Source organism: Cyanistes caeruleus, chromosome 13 (assembly GCF_971803275.1).
Source record: "Cyanistes caeruleus chromosome 13, bCyaCae1.hap1.1, whole genome shotgun sequence".
Lineage (NCBI taxonomy): Eukaryota > Metazoa > Chordata > Aves > Passeriformes > Paridae > Cyanistes > Cyanistes caeruleus.
In genome coordinates this window covers 8473781-8496606 of record NC_141713.1, presented here as the reverse complement: position 1 = coordinate 8496606, position 22826 = coordinate 8473781, and the positions used below count along the sequence as shown (strand labels likewise).

General features: G+C 44.9%; 1 protein-coding gene and 1 pseudogene across 3 annotated transcripts in view; both read right to left on the bottom strand.

The window, feature by feature from the left end:
* LOC111933877 (cell surface hyaluronidase CEMIP2-like) overlaps nt 1-22826 on the bottom strand; it is a 54520-nt pseudogene that overhangs the window by 23022 nt on the left and 8672 nt on the right. Inside the window, exons 5-19 of the transcript XR_015275991.1 lie at nt 22696-22806; nt 21035-21182; nt 20518-20727; nt 20048-20207; nt 18991-19200; nt 16394-16509; nt 14560-14769; nt 13980-14107; nt 12919-13020; nt 12141-12186; nt 11463-11584; nt 11317-11352; nt 10723-10876; nt 9271-9475; nt 3915-4117 (exon numbers count right to left, since the gene is read on the bottom strand). The product of XR_015275991.1 is annotated as a cell surface hyaluronidase CEMIP2-like (transcript). The remainder of the gene's footprint in view (nt 1-3914; nt 4118-9270; nt 9476-10722; nt 10877-11316; nt 11353-11462; nt 11585-12140; nt 12187-12918; nt 13021-13979; nt 14108-14559; nt 14770-16393; nt 16510-18990; nt 19201-20047; nt 20208-20517; nt 20728-21034; nt 21183-22695; nt 22807-22826) is intronic.
* CEMIP (cell migration inducing hyaluronidase 1) overlaps nt 1-22826 on the bottom strand; it is a 103769-nt gene that overhangs the window by 79470 nt on the left and 1473 nt on the right. The window lies entirely within an intron of this gene.

The window sequence follows — 22826 nt, the reverse complement described above, 5'->3', positions numbered from 1 at the left end:
TTCCCTCCAGGTGTGTAGGGACCAAGCCACAGGTCTGACATTAAGGATAATGATCAAAGCTGTTTGGAGAATGAAATGGTGATAACTAGAACAAGGAAAAATGCCACATTCTATATTTCATTATAGAAACATCTGTAAAATTACTTGTAAATGATTTGCAGTCATTTGGTCTCCTGCAATGACAAACAGTGGCCACTGAGTGAATGCTCTCCAGAACTGCAAGCCAGCAAGAATGTGGTTTTCAGTCCTATAGAAATACACTAGCATATCTGACAGATCTTTAAACATGTTTCTTACTGAAGAAGCTTACAGCCCTGATCAAGAAGTCCCAATCCTGTATGGAGAGACTGTTTTTCCCATGTGGAACATCACCAAGTTAACAGGAATGAAAAATTCATCCACTTTCTAGAATGAAATACCCATCTTACTTAGAACCACCTCCATAATTTTTGGTAACTTCTATCAAAATCTTAAAAAGAAAATGGGTCACAAAGAGACTTTAAAATAAGAGAAGTGGTGACAGATTCATGTGGTAGGAGAAGAAGAGCTGGTTAAAACATTATAAAATATGAGCCTTCTAATTGCTTGGGTGGTGTAATGGACATAGTTGTCATTTTAGCTGCTTCACTTCATGCTGAAGAGATGTGTCAGATTCCCCCATGCTTACATGGCAATTTTCCCAAGTAGATTGTGAAACTGAGAAGATAAGTTCTTTACAATTCAGGGGGATCTGCTATTCAACTGGAGAGTGAGTATGAAGATAAGCAACATGCCAAGCATTGGAAATTACAATCTTGATTTCTGGGAAAAGGTTTTCTTGCTTTCTTGTTTCGTTACTCTTGCTTTTGTCTTGTCATGATGTCAGCTGTCATGTTGGGGCAAAAAACCTTAAAAATCAAAAGATCAAAACATACCTTCTCCCTTTGTGGTTGACTGACTGTTCAAAAAATGTTAATATCTTAGGGAAAAACATTTTCTTGATGAAATTTCCAAGCAGAGGCTTTAAAATTCTTGCTGAAAGAAAAAAATGTAGCTTTCTTTCTCTAAGACGTGCTAGGATGTCACTGTCATCAGGAAAACTGCTTTGATTTTCAACTGGTGTACATCAGAGATCCAAACAGAGCCTCTTTATCCAAATACAGACACCATGAACTGAAAAGCATCTCACAGGCTGTTCCTTCTTCCCAGTCTGTGAGGCAGTGATAATCCTCAAGCACCACAGATATCCTGGGACTGTCCAGTTTTCCTCTGGCTAGAAAGCCACTGCTTGCTGCCTCCTGCATCTCTGGCTTGCTCTACATTTAAGAGCATGGGTACCAAAGCCAGCCACAGAGGCACCGAGTCCACAGAACCGGCCAAGGATGTGAAACCCAGAGATGAAGGAGCAGAATTGCAAACATTCATTGCAAGAACAGAGTTAACAAAAGTGGAATAATTTCTGTTCCAGCCAGCAACGGTGGTGAAGGAGTGACTAAGTGAACTGGTGTAAAATCAACAGCATTTCCTAGAGTATTTTAGAGATGCAAGGCATCGCTTTTTTTTAATTCAAAACTGACACTAATTTGGCTGTGTGGCACTCTCTCATGACTGTCTAACACATTTTTAAGCTTATAAAAGAAAACAGCACATACTGCCAAAAATTCTGCTTATTTTAATAAAGACTAATACCAAAAAAGAGAAGTTTCACAGCCTCCCCTGATGAGTTGCTGTGAAGTCTGCAGGCAAACAGTAAATGCACAGCTTCAGCTGCCCAGTGGGAACCAAGGCACCTGTCTTATAATTTATAGAAAAATTGGAAAAGGTTTAGGAGTCTCATGTACATTGTAACAAGTACTTCAGGTGTCAAGGAGTCTCCAGTTCAGTGCCACTGGAAATACACACCTGCATGGAGCCTCTCCCTACATTTTTCTTTCTTTATTGGCCTTTGCAACAGCTGATGGTTGATGGGACACCGAGGCCCTTGGTGCCCCAGTGATGCAGTCTGAGTGACTCAGAGACTGCCAGAAGATGTGGTGCTCCTGTGATTTCCCTGTGAGTTTCCCTCTATTTAGTGTTCCTCCTCGAAGCCTTGCTTTATTTACATTACAACATGAGAGTTTCAGCTGGCATTAAAGAGCAAAGGGGTTGGTCTTGTTTGGACAACAACAACCCTGCAGACTCCAGGATCAAAAGGGCAGGACTAAAGGACCTGATAGTTCTTGCTTAGTGAATTTCATGATTTTTAAGGTTTTTTGCCCCAACATGACAGTCCCAGAACCATGAGGCATTATTTAGTGCTGCCTGCTGAAGGAAGCCCTCGGACACCACAGGGAGAAGGAGATTTGATGCTCCTTGGAGGCACTGAGGAGGAAGGGTCATGAACCAACCACAGAGGGTGGGAACATCAGTCTGGGCTGCCAGATTAAAACACCCTCAGGAAAGCCCATCCCCAGGATTTTTGGATCTAGAAATACTGCCAGAGGAATTGTTTTTCCCCAGGCATTTCTTTTCTTGGGTAAATTACATCCAGGAGAAGAGGAGCATGAAATGGGAATGAAAGAAACCAAGCAGAAAGGAATTAACTGTACTCTAGGCACTTAGCTCAGAAAGGATTTGCCTCCAATGTTAGCTGAAGGACTTGGATCTCAGTTTCCCATGCCAAGTAGCCCATCCCTAGACTGACTATCTTGGGCTCCATTCAGGACTAACATAGGAGTCACTATTTCCTTCAGCTGAAAGGATATTTTCACCTGCTTGCACTAGGGGAGAATACAAGTTCTTGTCTACCAGAGCTACATGAAAAGGAACAGAAAAACAGATTTTGTAATAAGGTTGTTAAGATCAAAGCAAACCATCTTTCTCCATAACCAGATTCGCTCTTTTGGGCTTTTGATCTGAAGTATGACACCCAGAATTTAGCAGACAAACAAGTCATCAGTTAGTCAGGGTGCTGAGAATCAGAGTGAGGCTGAAATATTCTAACAGAGGATATTTCTAATCCTCTTCAAATTAATCAAATCCTGCAGCACGAGACCATTTTCTTCTACCCTGCACATACATATATTTCCCTCCTCAAAACCCATAAAGTGAAGCATTTAATATGACCTTTACTCATCCTGCTGGATGCTTATTAGTTGAAAAATGCTGGTAAGTAATGGATCCCAGAGAAGTAAATGTTTATGCTTGCCTAAACCTAGCCAAGGAAATTTTCTATGGTGGAAAAACTGTCTCACCATGTAGAGTGCCATAACCAGGAGGATATTAATAGAAATAAAAATATAAATGCCTACTTGTTTGCAACTCTGAATTTAACTGTTAGGTTGCCAGAGCAGGGACAATTATTTCTCTAGAGACACAGAGCCAAACTAAGTGCCAAGGACAAAACCCTATTTCAAAGGGACTATTTCATAGGAGCCCAATCCTGTTTCTGTCCGGCCAAAACACACCAGAGTTTTTAATTCCAGCGTTTAGATACTTAAATAGCAACTCCTGCTCTCTGCTGTGCAACCAGAGCAAATGCATCCAAATTATTTTAGCTTAAGGAGACATGCATGCTCTGTGTTTGACTGTGACATTCACTGCTGGCAAGGTTTAAGGCCATCTCTCAGCCTGTGATTTCTATATTGGAATAAGAAACAGCTGTGAGTTTGCATCTGAACCACCCATTTCACCATCCTGAACATAAGTGGGATGTACCAGAAAAGTAATGTCTTCCATTACTGAAATTTGATTCGCCAGAACAATCCACTAGAGCCCCATGATAGAGTGGACAAATGCCTGTAATGAAAAAACACCAAACTTTCTCCCAGCCGGATTTCAACTTGTAGCAAAATGATACCAAATTTCTTGCTCACCCTTTGTGTGAGCAGTGCTGAGCAGCTTCCCTGCCTCCCCCCTCAGCAGAATATCTGGAGCAGGCTGGGCTGCCCCGTTACCTGTGTGGGTTTCCCAGGACAGATCGCCCCGTTCCAGCAGGGGACAGTGAGGGAGCTGGGATGGGGCAGCAGGGAGTTGTCTGCTCTGCCCCTGAAGGTCTGTCCCTGTCACCCAGCCATCCACAGCATGGAAGATGGACATTTTCACTGTCATTGTTTCCAAACCACTGGCCCAGTCTGCCAAAAAACACTTTCAGTCCAACCTAGAGGAGAAAATAAGGTGAAAAATCACTGCTTAGCTCAAAGTAAGGATTTGCTTTGCAGTGTTTTGGCAGTGATACTGATGGAACCAGGAAGCTGTATTGTGGGAGCAGAGCTTTGTTTTGCCTCTTCTATTTAGAAAAAAAGGCCAGCCATGTTGGTTCTCCTTCTCATTTCTTAATCCCAGGAGATATGTCCACAAAAATGAGACTTTTGATTCTTTGAAGTGCACCCACACCACCACGTGTTGCTTGAAATCACACAGCAATAAACTCAAAGGTGGCAAAAGAAGAGGATGACTGAAAGAGTAGGAAAATACTGGATGATTATGAAATTTACTGAGGAATATCACAGCTGTTAATAAAGAAAAAAAACAAAACGAAACAAAAACTTAGCTATCTGGGGAATTTTCTCATATCTTTTCAATGTCCATTTTAAGTGGTTCTGCCAGTGCCATTTTTTTCTAATCGTTCTTCCTAAATCCCCATAAAACTTATAAAAGTTTTAAATTCTCAGAATTGGCTCTCATGCACATTCTAATATATCCCACAATCTATTTTTTTTGGGGGGGAAAGAGAAATAACAGGAAGAAGCATTATCCTCATTGTGCATAGCTCTGCTCTCAAGATTTTCTCAGTAGCTAAGTAAAAATATCTGTCCTGATATGAAAATACATCAAAACAAGGAAACTGCAGATGTTCAGCAAAAATAAGCATGGAATATTTTAATGTCTGCAGATGAAATTATTACAGGGTGTGAAGATTAAGTTCTGAAGTAATCAAGAAAATAATTACTCCAGGTCAAGTACTCTGAATGAATCTGGCAGCAGCATGTATAAAAGCAGACAGCATAAATAACAACAGGATCGTGGTGACCCAAAGAACTGTAGTTTGTTCCATTTAGCCCAACTAATTTTAATTGGACTGTGCACATGAATAAGAATTAGGGTCAGCAGGATTAGGCTGAAAGTTTATTTAGGGCTTTAAAGACTTTATTTTAACAATAATAAACAGAACAGCTTAGGAGAATAGGAGGGTTATTGTGACTCTGAGTTGGATGGGAAGTCCATCGCCTCAAAAAACCCAAACCCTGCTGCAACAACTACTTGCAGAATAAGAGTCTTTATTCCTTTAAAATGAAATTAAATCCTAGAACCATTTTCTGCCACCTTCTTGTTTAAGTATGAATTTCATAAACAGATACTTGAAGCAGTCTCCTTTAAAGGAGGCTCAAATACTTGGATATTTAAGGTGCATTTCTGAGTTTTTTAAATCTTTTTTTGCTGCACCACGAGAAGTTTTTTTCCCCAAAGGGCTACATGGCCTTGGCCAAGGAGGATTCCAAAAGTTGAGGTTTTTTAACTGGAGTTTTAATTTATAAAAGATGAGATATTAAAAAATGTAAACACTGTGCACAGTGCTCAAACCTCCATTACAAATACTTTGTGATGGCACTTCTGGAGTTGCATATGGAAACAGGCACTTCACTGGGGAGGAGAACAAAGTCAGCTGCACTTCAAACCAAACGGAGGCACAGCCAGTTCATCTTACATCTGATCAACACTGACAGTGGTTCCATCCAGCAGCAGACAGTTTTGGTGCTAATTTTATTCTTATCTCTAACATTCTCCTCTAAAAAGTCTGAAAGTCAGAATTAAAGTGGAAATGTTAATGAGCAGTGTCACTTCTTGTTCAAGCCTCAAGGTGACCTTACTTTGGTACACTGTGGGACAGGAGTGCAACTGAGTTTGCAATTACAGCTGTGGCAGTGTATGTTATTTTCTAAGTGAACACACAGGAACAAAGACTCTGCTCCTCAGGTTTGTTCACATGGAGCCAGGAATGAGCTAGAAGAAGGTGCAGAGACAGGTCATGTCTGGATACCACACTATTATTCAGCCACCTAATTGTCACTAGGTGTGGACTGCCTCTGAGTGAGACATAAAGGTTACTTGAGTTACCTGTCTGAAGCCTGACAGAATTCTGTTTGTAATCTCTTAAGAATGTGCTAACTCAACCTGTCCAAAGGCAGCACACCTAACACACCTGCAGGGAACCCTGACAACTGCACTTTCCATATTAAAAAAATAATAAGGTGATGAAATCATTGCAATAATTAGTAACTTCTTGTAACATTCATGTTACAAGCACAAGCTGCCAACAAAAGACATCTCACTGTATCGCTGTTATTGTTCTAATAAAATCATTTTCATCCAGTGGGAATCTTCCTCTCTTTTACCACCAAGATCTCTGTCCCCATGGCTTTTCCTCTGCTGGAGTGATGCAAACCCTCACCCTGCCACGTTCCCTCTGGTCAGGAGTCTCTTTGGGGTTGTGACTGGCTTTTTTTTTCTGCTATTTCAGGAAATAACAGACTTCAACTCTCTGTCTGCTTTTCTTTTTCCCATCACGAGCTGTTTGCAAATGTGTGCTTTGACGCAGAAACCCAGCACTAAAACAACACAGGCTAAACATAGCAAAGTCAATGTTAGGAAGGGCCCATCTTTGAGCTAGGCTGGACTGCAAGCCCAGGGGAGCTGCTAGTCCATAGCCAGGGGCCAGTTCTGGCCCCTCTGAGCTCTTCTGGGGACCACAAACCCACCCCACACAGACCACTGGGATTTCTTTGGCAGAAACAATTCCTGAGATGTGCTGGAGCTGGCACAGGTAGGAGTGGGACGGGATGGAATCCTCCCTCAGCTCCTGGCTGCAGGGACAAAATGCCCAGAGGGACTTTTAGCAGTGGATGTGAGCTGGGACAGTCTGGGAGCCTCCTGCACCTGTTGCAGGTGGCCTTGCTCCTGCTCCTCCCCTCACTCTGTGCCTCAGAGGGACAGAGCGGGGAATGGGTGGCTGTTTTATGACTAAAAACAGATATGTCAGGTCTGCTTAGGAAGTGATGCACCAGGGTCTGGACTGGGCTGGGGCATTGCTCTGAGCTCTCCAAGTCCTGCTGACTGACAGAGATACAGGAGACCACAGCCATCAGTCCTCCCTCAGCTGGGTACAGCCAACTACTGCTTCCACTGCTTTGAAATAACTCTTTAAAAGCACCCTTCTCAAAACAAACAAGCCCAGCAATATTGCAATGGGTAAATGAATAGATAATATGTGAGATTCAGTTTTGTCAGTGGAAAAGAGAACTAGAATCCTTTGTGTGGAGTGTAATGTTTAGGTCTTCTGTTCTGCTTCACCGTTAGTTTTATGCTGGAATTAAACAAGACCTGACTGGCTTTATTATTTTGTTGTCTAAGCAATCTGCTGATTAGTCTGATTAATTATACAATTATCCTTCAGCATGACTAATAGTTTTGTCATCACTGTGTAACTTGCAGTAATTTCTTCTTAAAGAACAACAGTAAAATGATTGTACTTTAGGGAATTAGTACTTAGCCATCCTTTAAAAACTAATAAAATGAAGCCTGGAGATGGGAAATTAATTTAAATGGTTGACAGGCTCTATCTTAACTAGGCAAAGATATATTACCCCATATAGCAATGAGCAACAACAAAAAATAAACTATCTGTGGTCCTACAAGTATAAAATCAGATGTAGCACATCTGGGTTCAATCCAGATAAAATAGAATCAAAGTGAAAGTTGCTGAGATGCAGGTGCTTACAAACATACATGGTTTCTAAACTGGCAAAATACCAGCTTCAGAAGTTGATATTTTCTTGGAAATATACAAATAATAAATAATTATTGAGATCATGTCATTAGAGTTTGTTTGGGTTAGGGTTTTTTTTTTTTTTTGTAATATCCTTACACTACACTGGTTTAATTTGCTCTGCAGAACTATTTAGGAAATCTTCTGGCCACTTTTTCTTTGAAAACCTTAGATCCTAAAGGTTTTGCAGTACTGAACTGCCTCTCAAATAGATAATTCTGCATATTTAGCAGGCTCATTGGCCTCAAATGTTGTGGCTGTATTAAAGAGTTGCATTTTCAGCCATTCAAGGTTTAATCAACCCCTTGCCAATGTGCATAGATATCACCTGTCTGAAGACATTCTGGTAGATGGTCCTACAGCCATTACTGGAGGAAATTTTCCAGTCTTTTCCACTCCACTGATCAAATGTTTTTTCTCTAAACTCCCTTCCCCAGTTCCATATTGATTTTCTTGTTAATGTTCCCCATGACCATCTTATAACCATTTCCTCAAGGGAACACATGAAGAAGGTACAGCAAATTACCCCTTATTCTTGTTCCAAAGGTCCATAAAGCATCTAAGGCAATTAAGATCTGCTCAGCAAAATGCACAGAGACCATGTTTTTTACTTAGAGAAGCAGTCAAGTGACTGCAATCAACATCCTCCTTTCATGAAATACCCCCTGGTTGTTGGTCTAAAGTGTACCAGAGAGGGGACAGATAAACTCTGTGCTTGCCAGAGGGAGTGATATTGGTCAATCTCAGAGCAATGGAAATTTTCCTCAAAATAAAGCCAAACCTCAAGCCAAAGTTACTGCAGTTCATGGACATCCTAACAACTATAGACCTTGTTTAAAAAAAGCTAAGGAGAGGTCACAATTCCTGGGAGAGAGCCAGGTGGAATCCATCATTTCCCAAGCCAAGTGTCCAGAGTCATGATCTCTGCAGGGATCCAGGACAAGACTGGAATTGCTCAGCATTCTACAGCTTCTGCCAAGGCAGAGATACAGAGCCCCATTCTGTTGTTACAGTTCAAGGGAAGTCCCTGTTGTGCTCAACAGGAATTTCACAGCTGATCTCAGAAACTGGGTCATGGCTTTGCTTCTCAGTGCATTTGCTATTTCTGTAGGATTGCTTTGCAGCTTACTGGCTCCTGGTATCTCGTGTGTGACCCTCTCAGCCTCTGAGGCCAGGTCCTGACCAGGTCCTCAGCAGCTGGCAATGCAGCACCACCTTAGAGTTGTGTTCTGGGTGTTGTAAATACAAGGTGAAACCTTTCTCCAATGCAGATTTCTTTATGCCCTGGCATAAGATATCATCACATTTTACTTGCTTATAACCTTCATTACTAAGAAGAAAAGGGTTTCAAAATTAATTTCTGGCATGCACCAATGTAGCACACACCTCTGCTTGGAAATTCTGCTCTAGAATAGATCTCTCACTGCTGCTAAAAACTTCAAAACCTTCCACATCTAGCAGCAAACATTTCTGCTTCTCTCACTTACACTTTTCTCCATCAGGATCTGTGACACTTTGCTCTAGGGGCTGATCTGCCAAGGGCTTTTCCTGAAGAACCTGATGGCACTTGAGTATCTGTCAACAGTCAGGGTAAACTTCCTGAAAGTGCATCTTGCCATCCTGGCAGACCCATCATAAATCTGGAATCCACGGATAGGGAATGTCATAGGAGATTTAAACACAAACACAGTCCTGTGTAAAAAGCTTGGGAAAACTCCATGTCTTCTGACAGCATAGAAAGGTATCAACAAGTAGCCAGACCACCTTTTCTTTCCCAAAAATGGGATCTGAAAACTCAGCATATGTGAAAGATGAAATTCTGCTGAACATCCTCTGCAGGATGTGGCTCAAAAACCAAAAGCAATCCTTATAATCTGGCCTAAAACTTGTAAGCCTGGTTGAAGCAGTTCAGAGCCCCTGTCCCCAGCCACCCAGGAAATCACCACCACAAGAAGGACCCAAAGGACTGTGTGGAGCAGCACTGCCATCAGGGTCCCTGCTCAGGGCAGATGGGTTTCTCAGAAAAACATCAGCATGACTAAAAAGAAGGCTAGCAGTCAGAATTCCTGGAGGCAAGTGTCTCCTTGGAAGCAAGCACCAAAAGGACAGAAAGCAGATGCTTTGCCATACTCCTCCCCAAGAGTGCATTTCTTATCAACATGATTAGAGCTTACCTGAGCTGCAAAGGAGTTTATTTGCTGTTTCAATTTAAATAGCCACACCAATAATAACTGAGGATAGCACTGATTATCCTTGCTGTCCTACAGAGATCCCATTCCTGTTGTCACTTATGGTCAAGCCATGTATAGCCAGAGCTGTGTGCATCACATGTCTAATTACTACTGCTTATTACTTAATTTTTTATACCTCACAGAAGGTTTAATAATTGTTAAGCCTCACCAAAAACATATCTTGAAATAGAATTTAGACTTAGGGCAGCACAATTTACAGTGAGGATGTGCGTAGGCACTGTGGTTGCTAGAGAGGAGGCTGTGCTGCTGAAAACAGAAAATAACACATAGTTATCAAAAAATAGAAAAGATGTTACCATGAAAAATGTTTTCTCTTTTTCAAACTGGCTGTGTTTGCCCAGCTATGCCCACAGGAGGGAGGGTGTCATGGTGTGTGGGAGCTGCATCCTCACCTTGATGCTGCACCACTGAAGCACCACACAAAAGCCATTTGGCCTAAGTCAGAGTCTCTAATCCATTCTCCACTGACTAATAAACTAAGGAGAAAATTAAATCAAGCACATTCAGTCAAGAATGCTCTCAAGCTGTTGGCCTGAAGGGAAAGTTTATTTAGATGCTTATTATTTCTGGCCTGAACAATAATTTAAGCACCTGGTATAAATTACTCATTGGTAGCCACATTAATTCCTGGGGCCTTTCTTCTACTTTAAGCTAATGCCAAGAAGAAATGGCAGAAGAATAACTCACTTGTTTCTGGGCAGTGTTCTGTGTTCTCCATTTGCCCCTTTTCCCCAGTAGCTGTTTTGGCCTCTCTGGAAGCCAAATTTGCTGCTTTCTCCAACAAAAAATGGAGTGTGCAACTTCCAGGCTGGAGCCGTCATCTGTCAGGAAAGTCCCATCACTGCAAGCAAAGAAACACCAGGTAAATATGGAGCACAGCTCAGCAATTAATTAACACTTTTCATTTCACCACAGACACAGTAGAATTTGTGCCCTTAATTTGGAAAAAGGTGCATGCACTGCTATAACAGGCTGCTCTAAGGTATGTTCAGAAACCAGCAAGTCAGTGACAAGGTAGCTTTGAGCATCAGGACCTCCTGTTCAGCAGGAAATATTCAGCACTTATGATGCATTCCCCAGGAGTGCTGAGGCAAAGAGAATGAAAGGATAAATTGCCCCTTGTATTTATGGCTGCCCAGGGAAGACTTGATGTGGTCCAGAGGGGAAATGTGAGATTTTCTCCTGTCTTACACTAATTAGCAGGGGAGTGTCTCAGCTTCCATTCTTCAGCAGGTTACATTGGGGAAAAAAATGGGAAGGAGACCCATTTGAAGAAATTACCTTGCCAGAGTGAGTCCAATTCCATTGTCTAAAAACCTGGAACAGAGGAAATACAATGGTGTAAATGATGAGGAATGTCTGCAGTGAATTTGGGCTGCAGATCTATTCATGCCTGTTGTGCGGGGAAGGATATAACAGTAACCTACCCTGAGCTGCAGAAAATAATGTCACTACTCCTGGCCCAGGCCCCATGGTCATTATTTTTAACAGCAATAAGACCATCAATCGTGGCAGGAACTCATGGCTTTTCAGGATCAGCATCTTGAACCTGAAGAAAAAAATCTTAGTTAATGCAGCACAAAAGACACGGGAGCCAACTTCAGACAGAGGTAGTAATGCCCAGCAGATTTTACTTTTGGCTTCCACTTATGGGCATGGTGAGTTTAAAGAGGTGATATGCCCTGAATCAGAGTCAGGCTATTAGTCTGATTTCACTTTTGAGCTTTGGTGTAAAGCAGAAAACAAGAAACATTCATAAGGATGAAATTCTGGCCCAGGTGAAGTGAGCAGGTGATTTCTCATTAGACACCAATGGGCCCACAGCTACTCCTTAATTCAGTGCGATTTAGAGGCATAGAAAACATTTTTCCCAAGTCACTCAGATCCTTTTGTAGATGTCCTTACAGGGCCAATTGAGAATCTCTCAGTTGATGCTAGAAAATCAATTAGACACTTTCAAGAATCTCATTCAGCAAAGATAACAGAGTAATTGGAGCTGCTCTCCTTGCATGCACAGACCAAACCCCCATATGCTTCTGTGTCTGCTGAAAGAGAAGCTGCCAAAAGCAAAAAAATTCTCCATGGGAACTGGGTGCATCTCATACTCGCAGGCTATTTCTTGCCACACTGGCTGTTAATGGTAGATTTGTGCTGTGTTTGGGAAAAAAAAAAAACCACCTTTTTGCTTTTTCCGAGTCTACCCTCACCTCCCACTTCTCCCAGCTGGGGTACAAAGGCATGTGTCTCCTTGGTGGCCAAGGGGGTGACCGTGGCAGGGAAGTGACACACAGTCATCCTTTCAGCCTTGTGGGAACACCATATTGATATGATGGAGGAGAGAAAAAGGCATGGCTTGATCAGGAGCAGCAGCTGATTTCTCTCAGCTTCCTCACACAGACCCACAGGGCTGCAGTGAGGGAGAAAATGGCCTTGATGTACCTGCTTCCACCCTGTGAAAGGAAGCTCACACACTTCAAAGCAGCTGACAGAAAACTTAGAGGCTATTTATTTTCCTCAATAATCCCACACTAGTCTCTGCAGCCTCTTACATCACCTTTCAGATGTAAGTTCTTCTAAGCAATTAGTAATAAATGTTTGAGTTTACAAACCCACTAATGCACTAATGGGATCTGGATCCCCTTCCACATGCTTCACCGCTTAGTCCTCACAACCCCAAGTGCATGGGTGTCCTTTTTTGGCCAGCAATAACACAAACAATCCGGTGCATAGCTATGGAATAGTTGCCTCTGCACATCAGAGAAATCTTGTGTTTTTTTCAGATGCTCCAGCCATAATGAGGCATTAATGATCTGCTAAATGCAATGCAGAGTCCAAGATGCAGCACAGCCATCCAAAACACGGAGCCCTGCAGCATGTGCTTACCTGGCATTGCTGACAGTGAGATACTCCCTGAGATCTTCAGCACTGGCTCTCTCTGCCTTTTCTCCTTTTCCAAACAAAGCAGCACGGAAATGCCTCCAATTACTTTAACAGACCTCTCAACAGGGACCAAAGATCCCGGATTTTATCAATGAATGTGGGCAGGCGGTGCACAGGCACAGGAGCACCAGCAGCCAGGGCTCTCTTCCCTTTCGGTGTCTCCTGGCACTGCTCAACATGACATTAGCACAGGATGTAGCACGCTGGAGCCAGGACACAGCCTGCCCTGCCATATGTTATGCATCAGCATCTTGGGCTCTCTTCTGACCCAAAGCAAGCCTCTGAACTCCCACTCTCTCTCCCTCACTAAAAGCAAGAAGGGGCCCTGCCAAGCTCTTGATAACTTTTTGGAAAAAGAGCGTTGTTAAGAATTAAAGCTTTAAATGCCGGGTGACGAGTCCCCCGACAGCCAGAAGAGAACACGAGCTGCTGCAGCCAACTTACAGGCTTTGGGCTGGAGCAGCAGCTGCCATGGACCAAGGTGTAAAATATACAAAGCACAGAGAACAAAACCAACCTAGAACACTGAGAAATCAATTAAAAATGCTTTTTATATCTTACAGGTTATGTTTTCATGTCAACAGTATATTTGGGGGAAAGTGATTTCTTGGAACTACCCTTGACCTTTTTGGTCTCCCTTTCCAGAGGTGATGAGCAGTTATTGGCACAAATTAATTTTCGTCATCCCTTTACATCCTGTCATCAATGTGGTCAACAGCAGTGCTGAGGGTCCTGCCTGTCTGTCCTTAAATCTCACTTAGAAGTAGGTGTCCTGATAGCCTGGGCACATTCCCTCTAACACAGCCACCCAACTGAAGCTCCTGGAATGGGACCTCCACTCTCCTCAGCTCCCTCTTTGATATTTAAAACAAATGGGACCCCCAAAAGTTCATTGTATCTTGATACTTGAAAAGACCTTTATGAAAATGTGAAACACCCACAGCCATCACAGAGCAGCACACACAGTCAATGCTGTACTAATATATTGACAGGAACATAAAAACCATCCACATGCCTTGAAATTGGAGTGGGCTCTGTTGTAAAACACTCCCAAGAGGTGTGTTCAGCCTGTCCCTCGGGATATCTTCCCTCAGACTGTCCGGTGGGGACCCCCTGGAAGAGGCACCAAATCCTAAAAGACAAAGGGAGGTCTGAGAACTGGGGAACTGTGATCAAGGATACAGGTCACATTTGGCTTTCACACTGTGCTGGACGGATTTCTCACCTGAGCCTGCCCTACATGTGGGTCCTGGGGCACAAACAGCAGCCCATAACTCCTACACCTCCAGTTTATCCTTTGGAATCCACGGTAGGTGCCCAGGGCACACAAAAGGGTTTTAAAATGCATTTATTGTGGGTGAAACTCAGGTGGTTTATTAGAAAACAGCCAGGAGTGTACAGGTATATGAAACACAAACATGTTTTGGGTAAACATAAGAGATAATAATAAGGAGAGAGCATGTATTCATATATAGAAATATAAAATTTTATTGAGCATTTAACTATCGGCTACCAATAAAAATCAATATTTTCTAAGAGATATGACACACCATTTCCAGGCACAATTGTGAGAGAAATCAGTGAAGTGTAGGCAAATATTTGTTCTTAACAGAGACAAAGGTTGCAGAAATATATATCTGAATTTTATGTCTTACTAAAAACCTAATGCTCTTGACATCAATAAATAAGAGGCAAAGCATAGTTCTGCCATTAAATGGTTTTACCTGAGCACCAGCTGCTGCATTCTCTGTTAAGTTGTTGTTTAGATTTGCAATCCAGAACATGCTGACAGCCCTGAAAAATCAAAATCAAAATGATGCTAAGCAGTTACCAAACAGGAAGGGATACATTTTCATAGCACTGCCCTGGACTTGAGCCACAACTCTCCTATTGACTTTAAAACTCCACACAACCTTTTAATGACACTCTTCAAGGAAAATAAACCATCTAGTAATGTCAGACATGGTCATTTATGGAGCCACATGCTGAACCTATTGTAAATTATATGTGAACGTTAACACAAAATCCGTGCTCTGTTCAATGCAGCTGAAGGAAATCCAGGGGTTGGTTTAAGTTAAGCTTTGGAAAATTTCTGAAAAGTTAAACTTCTGGTCTGTTTTCTGAAACTTTAGGGGCAATGGCAGGAGTTAGGGTGTTCTCTATGAATTTATGAAGCTTCTACATGAAAAAACAAAACAAATATCCTTGCAAGCTGAAAATGGCCCATTAAGAAGAAGATGAAGAGGACATGATGTTTGTCCCAGTAAAGAGTTTTTCTTCAGAGGGAGGATCAGTAGTGGTACACACAGGAGCCAGATATAGCTATAAAAACATTGTCATCTGTTCTTACTTCATTGGATAACATCTTTTGCAAGTGAGTGATAAAGATCATGTATAAAAACACTACTAACCTTCTGTCACTGTCAGAGGTGCCTCCCTCAGTCCTGGAGCTGACTCAAACTACAGGCAGTGTGCATAACTGTGGACTGATCTTAAAACCACTTTGAGGAAGATTACAGGCATAATTAAGGGAAAATTGCAAAACACTGGTTTTAAAAATACCCTCAGCTCTCAGCATGTTTGAATCAGTGTCATAGAGTAAATATCTACATAAAGATGCATAAAGATAAGTGTGTCTTGCATGGTAAACCAACAAATCAGCATGGTTAATCCAGAAATTGTTACGATCGCAACGTTTCCAAAATTAAATAAGATAGTCTTTAAAAAATGCACCCTGCAAAGTAATTTATATTAGTGAGATTCACATTCTTTCTCCTCCATTCTCAGAAGGTGCAGGGCCACATCTTTGCTGTAATGATCATCTTGGGTAGAGATGGTATTTTACTATTTCAGTCTATTTAATATTAATTGACATGCTCAGGGATATTGCATTAAACCCTGATTTGACCAAAAGGACTTAGCACAAGCTTCCTTTGATGTACAGCCTTATGAAGATAAATTCAGAAATCCTTCTTTTAAATGTAAATACTAAATTAGGCTAGTTAAAATACCAGCTATTTGTTACTAAATCTTACAGAAACCTTAACTTTGTACTCAAATGATCCCTGTCAGCATTTATATTCCCTCTTCAGGCATATTAAATTCCTGCTGACGTCAGTTATGTCTGTGCAAGACTGCAAGATTAACTAATATTAACCTACTTGGTTATTTTTGTATACAGAGGGATACTTGAAATAAATCCATTTCGTGGAATCATATCCTGTAATTTCCCCTTGATGGGCTGCAACTGTACAGAACATCTGGAGTCACAAACAGTATAGTCCCCATAGGTATAACTCTGCTGGATCTCATTGTTTCCCTGGCAGTCACCCCTCAAACTTGTCATCTGCTGCTCTTGTTTCTGCCTCAGTGAGGGGTCCAAAAGAGAGTTAAAAATGAGGCACAACACCAGCAGTACCCAGCTCCCACTGACTGAGTGCTGGAAATCCACTGGGACCCTGTACATGGGTACAGCACCTCGGAGTGAGCCACAGGGAGGGTAATAGAGACCCTGAACATGTCCCTCCCTCCCAGCTGAGTCGTGGAAACACAAAGGGGAAATGGATTTAGACAAAAAGGCGAGGTCCCTGCCAGCCTGCTAAGATCAGTAAGCCTGGCTACTTCCATGCTCCCAAATGATGGGCAGAAGCTGTGCTAAGGAGGCCACAGAAGACTAGATTTGGACAGAAAACTGCAAGAACAAACTGCTCGTTGTTTTAAACAGCATTTCAGTTGTAGAGTTTCATTCTCCTGCATTTAGCTGCAGTTTGGCTAATTGTGCTTCAGATGGCTGCATGAAAAGCCAGACTTGTATCCAAAACCAGATTTTAGTTTCAATTAATACAATTTGTCCCAGCTTCAGGCTTGCATGGCAGCCCTGAAAAGTCACACACACAAAACTATAGTGATCACTCTCGTGACCAGGACTAACATGATTTAAAGATCACTTACATTTGCACACAGAGATAAGGGTCCATGCCACCAGAACAAAACCCCAATAACTGATCAATTCCAGCATAGCACTGACAGAAAACCCAAGCCTGGAAAGGCACCCACCTGCAGCACTGTCACAGTGGCATTTTACTGTATGTGCTGGCATGAAACACTGTCCCCAGCACAGGCTGCAGCCTTGCTGCTGTGGCCAACACCAGATGATTAAGATGCCTCCAAACACTGAATTATATATAGTTCAGCAACACAATATACGTGACCTTTATGCACCGCAGCGTTAGACATGAGAGGGTCTGGCAGTCTGCACACGCCTGAGGTGTGCCCAGCTCCGAGCACATCCCAGCCTGCTCCAGCCTCCCCAGGAACCCCAGCTGCTGCTGGGGGCTTGCAGAGCACCACGAGCCTGGCTCAGAGCAGCAGATGGAGAAGGGGACTGCAGACAGCTCTGCATGACCCACACAGAGTGGGGCACAAACCATCCTGGCAATGTACGTCTAAAATTACATCCTCTAAAACCTCAGGATGGGAGGGGAAACCTTCTCCCTGTTTTAATCTGCCTCAGGGGCTGGAATTTCATGATCTGATGCTGAAGCAGGTACCTGTCTGTGTTGTTTAGCTGCCTTGCTCTGACACACATGCTGCTCTCTGGAACTGCAAATCATTTTAAATTCTTTTTAATCAAGTCTTTTTATTACATTTAACTGTTCTTCATTTTAATGACTGTAGATCAAAGCCACATGATTCTTTCAACGAATCACATATTTAATCTTTTCTGTAAAATCTTCTCACTGATTTGAGTACTCAAAGCCCTCAGGGTGACATGACCAGGGCTGGCTCTCACTTGGATTCTTGATTGCACCATTGCACCCCACACATCCAGATAAACCCTTGAGTACCTCCCTCCTGATAAAGAGCAAGACCATACACCATTCTTCTAAGGACCATTATTAGCATAAGGCTTTATTTTTCATCCCAGACACATTACTTGAATTCCAGAGGTTTAATACCCAAGGGGAAGAAAGAAAGCAAAAGTACATCCACACATACTGTACAAGTCTCCTGTCAACCTAAGGACTCAGTACACAGAATTAGGCTCTACAGACAGAGAAAATCACAAATATAAGAAGGCAATCAAACACTGTGAGTGATCTGAACAATATAAATCAAGTTGAGGATGCATGAAGAGTGCTCCTGTGTTGTACAGGTCTTGTATTGCATTTTCATGAATATATTTTTTTCTGTGAAAGGGAACCCTTTCACACATGGAGCACATCTCTATTTTGTGTCTTACACAGCTTTCTCAGCCCTTACAGGACTGAGAAAAAGGGAAAACACAGGAGGTCAGGGAGTGCTGCCTGAGCATCCAGTGAACGAGGAAATGCTCACAGACACCAAAATATCACTCAGGGTCCTGCAGAGCACAAGCAATTGGACACGTTGGGACTGGAGCAGGAATCTCTCTTTTCCAGCTGGGACATGTATGGCTTTTGTTGTGACCTTTTTTTTATGTTCCCCTTCACAATGCCCTTGTGAGGATCTAGGTCAAAGCCAAGTTCCTGAGGACTTTCCTGGCACTGAAGTGACCATTTGGGTCTGTTCTGCTCATATTTCATTCCCTTTGTCACATGAACATATTTTGGGTTATATTTCGCTTTGCCCTGACTTGAACAAGCCCTGTCTTTTTTATCACATTGCAAATTAAAGGTCCATTGCTTCAGTTGGCTCCATTTATAATTCACTGCTTTAATTAAATTAAATGAAAGTTCCCATTTATTACAAACTGTCCAGAATTACCATGACAAAGACTTCTCTATATCTGATCATGCTATATCTGATCTGATAATATTAATTAGGCTGTGCTGAGGGAACCTGACATTTATTTCAAACAGCTGCACTACCAGAGGAATAGTCCTAACTCAAACAGGAGAGAAGTTGGGACATTTCTTGGGGAAAAGATGCCTTATTTCAATACTCTGATTTCTCTTTGCATCACAAATTGTTCTTGCTATTGAGTCCTGGCTAAGCAAAGAACTGGATTTGTTACTAATAAAATAAGTCTCCTACCAGAACGCCATGGGCTCCAGGTATGACAACACACCCAGGGAAGCAGTGGTGACAGCCAGGTTATTGAGGTATGTTGGGTGTTCATATCCTCCTCTCTCATCCACATCCTCAGCCAGCTGAAAATGCACAGGGTAACTGCCCAGGATTTGCTGCCCTGTGTTTTTCCAGTTCCACTCCTGACATGTGAACAGAGCTAAAATTCTTTAGGATCTGTTGAGACAAATGTAGATCCCGGTAAGGCGTTACAACAGAAACACACACAAAGAGAAAAACAGGTTTGGGGTTTTTTTTTTTCTCTCTCATTAGGCAATATTTTTTCAGAGTGAAACATGGTCTGGTCCCAGGAGGAAGTGTGAGCTCGGTGTTTCCACCCACAGCAGCTCAGGACCTGCAGAGCCCAGCGGCTGCACACCTACGGGCACGGGGTGCCAAGGAGCAGCTGCCAAACAGCATGTGCAGTGTTTAGCAATAGCAGTGACAGACACACAGCTCCTGCCAACTGCAGAAAGGGGGAGCGTTTGCCACCAGGCTCTATTTCCTGGCAGCTTCTAGTGCTGAGTGATTTTAGCCCAGACCTGCACAGCTCCCGTTTCCACCGCCTGCTACGGCAGCAACTTTACACAAAGCCCCTGCAACAGCAAGACTGAGCCTCCACCCAGAACGTGTGAGACAACCCAGAGGAGGCCAAGCACAACAGGGTGAGACCCAGCACTTCTCTGAGCCAGGGAGGGAGCAGGTTTGATCTGCAGGAACCTCAGTATCTTCAGTGACATCTCATGGGCTAACTTCACACAGGTCCCACTGACAGCAATGCTGCTAAGGAATCCCCTCGAAGGGCATCCCCTAGAAGGACACGTTTTTATAGACACAGTGAAGAAAATGTCTCGTTCAAGTCTAGTTTTGCAAGACAGGATAACAAATTTCCCCCTTTTTCATAGACAAATATACTTTTTCCCACACACACAATGGTAATTTGATGCTTTATATCACTTGCTTACAAACTAGGAAAGGAACTATCTGAAACCACCTACAGGCAAACACATTAAAAATTACTCACTTTAATGTGCTCTCCAAATGTATCAAAAGAGGAAAACTGGAATTGGTATTGTCCATAGCAGGAGTCTTTCATTTCTCTTTGAATAAGTCTACTTCTGGTCAGAAAACCAACCTCTGCCCTCCTATCAACACAACAATCTATGACTTCTCAAGTGGGCTGCCTGTGGAAACCAGAAAACTTTTTATTCAAGATTAACACAACATCTTTATTATTGAATTGTTCTGGGCAAGTGCACACCTTTCTTTTAAGCAACCACCAAGTCTGGGTACATGCCAGTTGCTGGTATCTGATCCCAGAGGCTGCTACTTTACACTGCTGCCTCTGGTAAAACTTGCAAGCCCCAAAATAAAATTAGGGCTTTCAGCTCTCATATGTGCCCTTGTGTTTATGGGATAAAAACTACTTAAAAAGACAAGTAAATGTAGAATGTAAAAGACAAGACAATGTAAATATTTGCTACAAATGAGTACCCTGATAAAAAATATTTCGTACCATCAATTTTCACTTGATTGTTTTTCCTGGGACAAGGAAGGAGATTAAACTCTTCAGCCTGATGCATAGAATAATCTGTACTGGCAGTGATGATACCAGGTCACCAGGTAACCAACTTTCAGCCTCATCCACCAGATGAGGAATTATTCCTCCGGACATTTCCACTTTAAATCCATTATAAGGCACGCCTGAAAAATGAAGCAATCAATTATTTTTATTGTTGCACGTGATGGAATCATGCAATTAGATGAAGACCATACTGATTTAATTTTGATCTAGATAACCCTGTGCATGATGGAAGTGCTCTAGCCATTAAATATGTCAGTGCTATCTCTAAAACACTAAAATGTTACTTTGAGAGAGCACTTCTGTTAGCTTGGTCAACATCCACATGAGCCAAAGACCGTGGCACGATTATCATTGTTCAGGTTCACAGCAGCCAGGAAAAGCAGAGCAAAGCAACAGAAGGTGAGCAATTCTCAGGGAAGACTGAACCTTTTATCCATCCACTGAAAGCAGTGAAACGGGTGCCTTGTGTGAGGAAATCTCTCTGGGCTATGGCTAACCCTCTTGTTCCATTCCCGTGGTGCTCCTGCTTATCCTCTGATCCCCTCCGAGGATCCCCACCAGCGCCCAGGACTGCCTGAAGGAGACAGGGAAGGAGCAAACCGGTGATATTCCGAGCCCTCCACCCCGCAGAGAACTTAGACAGGAGGGAGGGCGCAGCATGGACAACTCCCCTCCCTCTGGCACGGGTGGCCCGGTGCATATTCCCCCCCGGGTCCCCTCCGCATCCCCCCGGGTCCCCTCTGCATCCCCCCCGGGTCCCCTCTGCATCCCCCCCGGGTCCCCTCCGCATCCCCCCGGGTCCCCTCTGCATCCCCCCCGGGTCCCCTCTGCATCCCCCCCGGGTCCCCTCTGCATCCCCCCCGGGTCCCCTCCGCATCCCCCCCGGGTCCCCTCCGCATCCCCCCGGGTCCCCACCTCATCCCCCCGGGTCCCCTCTGCATCCCCCCGGGTCCCCTCCGCATCCCCCCGGGTCCCCTCCGCATCCCCCCGGGTCCCCTCTGCATCCCCCCGGGTCCCCTCTGCATCCCCCCGGGTCCCCTCCGCATCCCCCCCGGGTCCCCTCTGCATCCCCCCTGGGTCCCCACCTCATCCCCCCTGGGTCCCCTCTGCATCCCCCCTGGGTCCCCTCCGCATCCCCCCGGGTCCCCTCCGCATCCCCCCGGGTCCCCTCTGCATCCCCCCGGGTCCCCTCCGCATCCCCCCGGGTCCCCTCTGCATCCCCCGGGTCCCCTCTGCATCCCCCCGGGTCCCCTCTGCATCCCCCCGGGTCCCCTCTGCATCCCCCCCGGGTCCCCACCGCATCCCCCCGGGTCCCCTCTGCATCCCCCCCGGTCCCCTCCGCATCCCCCCGGGTCCCCTCTGCATCCCCCCGGGTCCCCTCTGCATCCCCCCGGCTCCCCTCTGCATCCCCCCCGGGTCCCCTCTGCATCCCCCCTGGGTCCCCACCTCATCCCCCCTGGGTCCCCTCTGCATCCCCCCTGGGTCCCCTCCGCATCCCCCCGGGTCCCCTCCGCATCCCCCCGGGTCCCCTCTGCATCCCCCCGGGTCCCCTCTGCATCCCCCCGGGTCCCCTCTGCATCCCCCCCGGTCCCCTCCGCATCCCCCCGGGTCCCCTCTGCATCCCCCCGGGTCCCCTCTGCATCCCCCCGGCTCCCCTCTGCATCCCCCCCGGGTCCCCTCTGCATCCCCCCTGGGTCCCCACCTCATCCCCCCTGGGTCCCCTCTGCATCCCCCCTGGGTCCCCTCCGCATCCCCCCGGGTCCCCTCCGCATCCCCCCGGGTCCCCTCTGCATCCCCCCGGGTCCCCTCTGCATCCCCCCGGGTCCCCTCTGCATCCCCCCCGGGTCCCCACCGCATCCCCCCGGGTCCCCTCTGCATCCCCCCCGGTCCCCTCCGCATCCCCCCGGGTCCCCTCCGCATCCCCCCGGGTCCCCTCTGCATCCCCCCGGCTCCCCTCTGCATCCCCCCCGGGTCCCCGCCGCCCCCCGCCCGCGGGCCCAGCCTTGCCCCGCTCCGCCCCTCGGTCGGGCCGAGCCCCCGGCGGCGCGGAGCTGTCCATGGTGGCTCGGCTCCCGCCCCCGCCTCACCTGTAGCGCCGGCGGACGATGGAGCTGCAGCCCAGGCGCTCCCGCAGCTCCGTCTCCGGCGTGAGGCTGCGGGCGGCTGAGTGCCCCAGGGCGGCCGTCACCACACCGGGGATGTGCCGGGGATGTGCCGG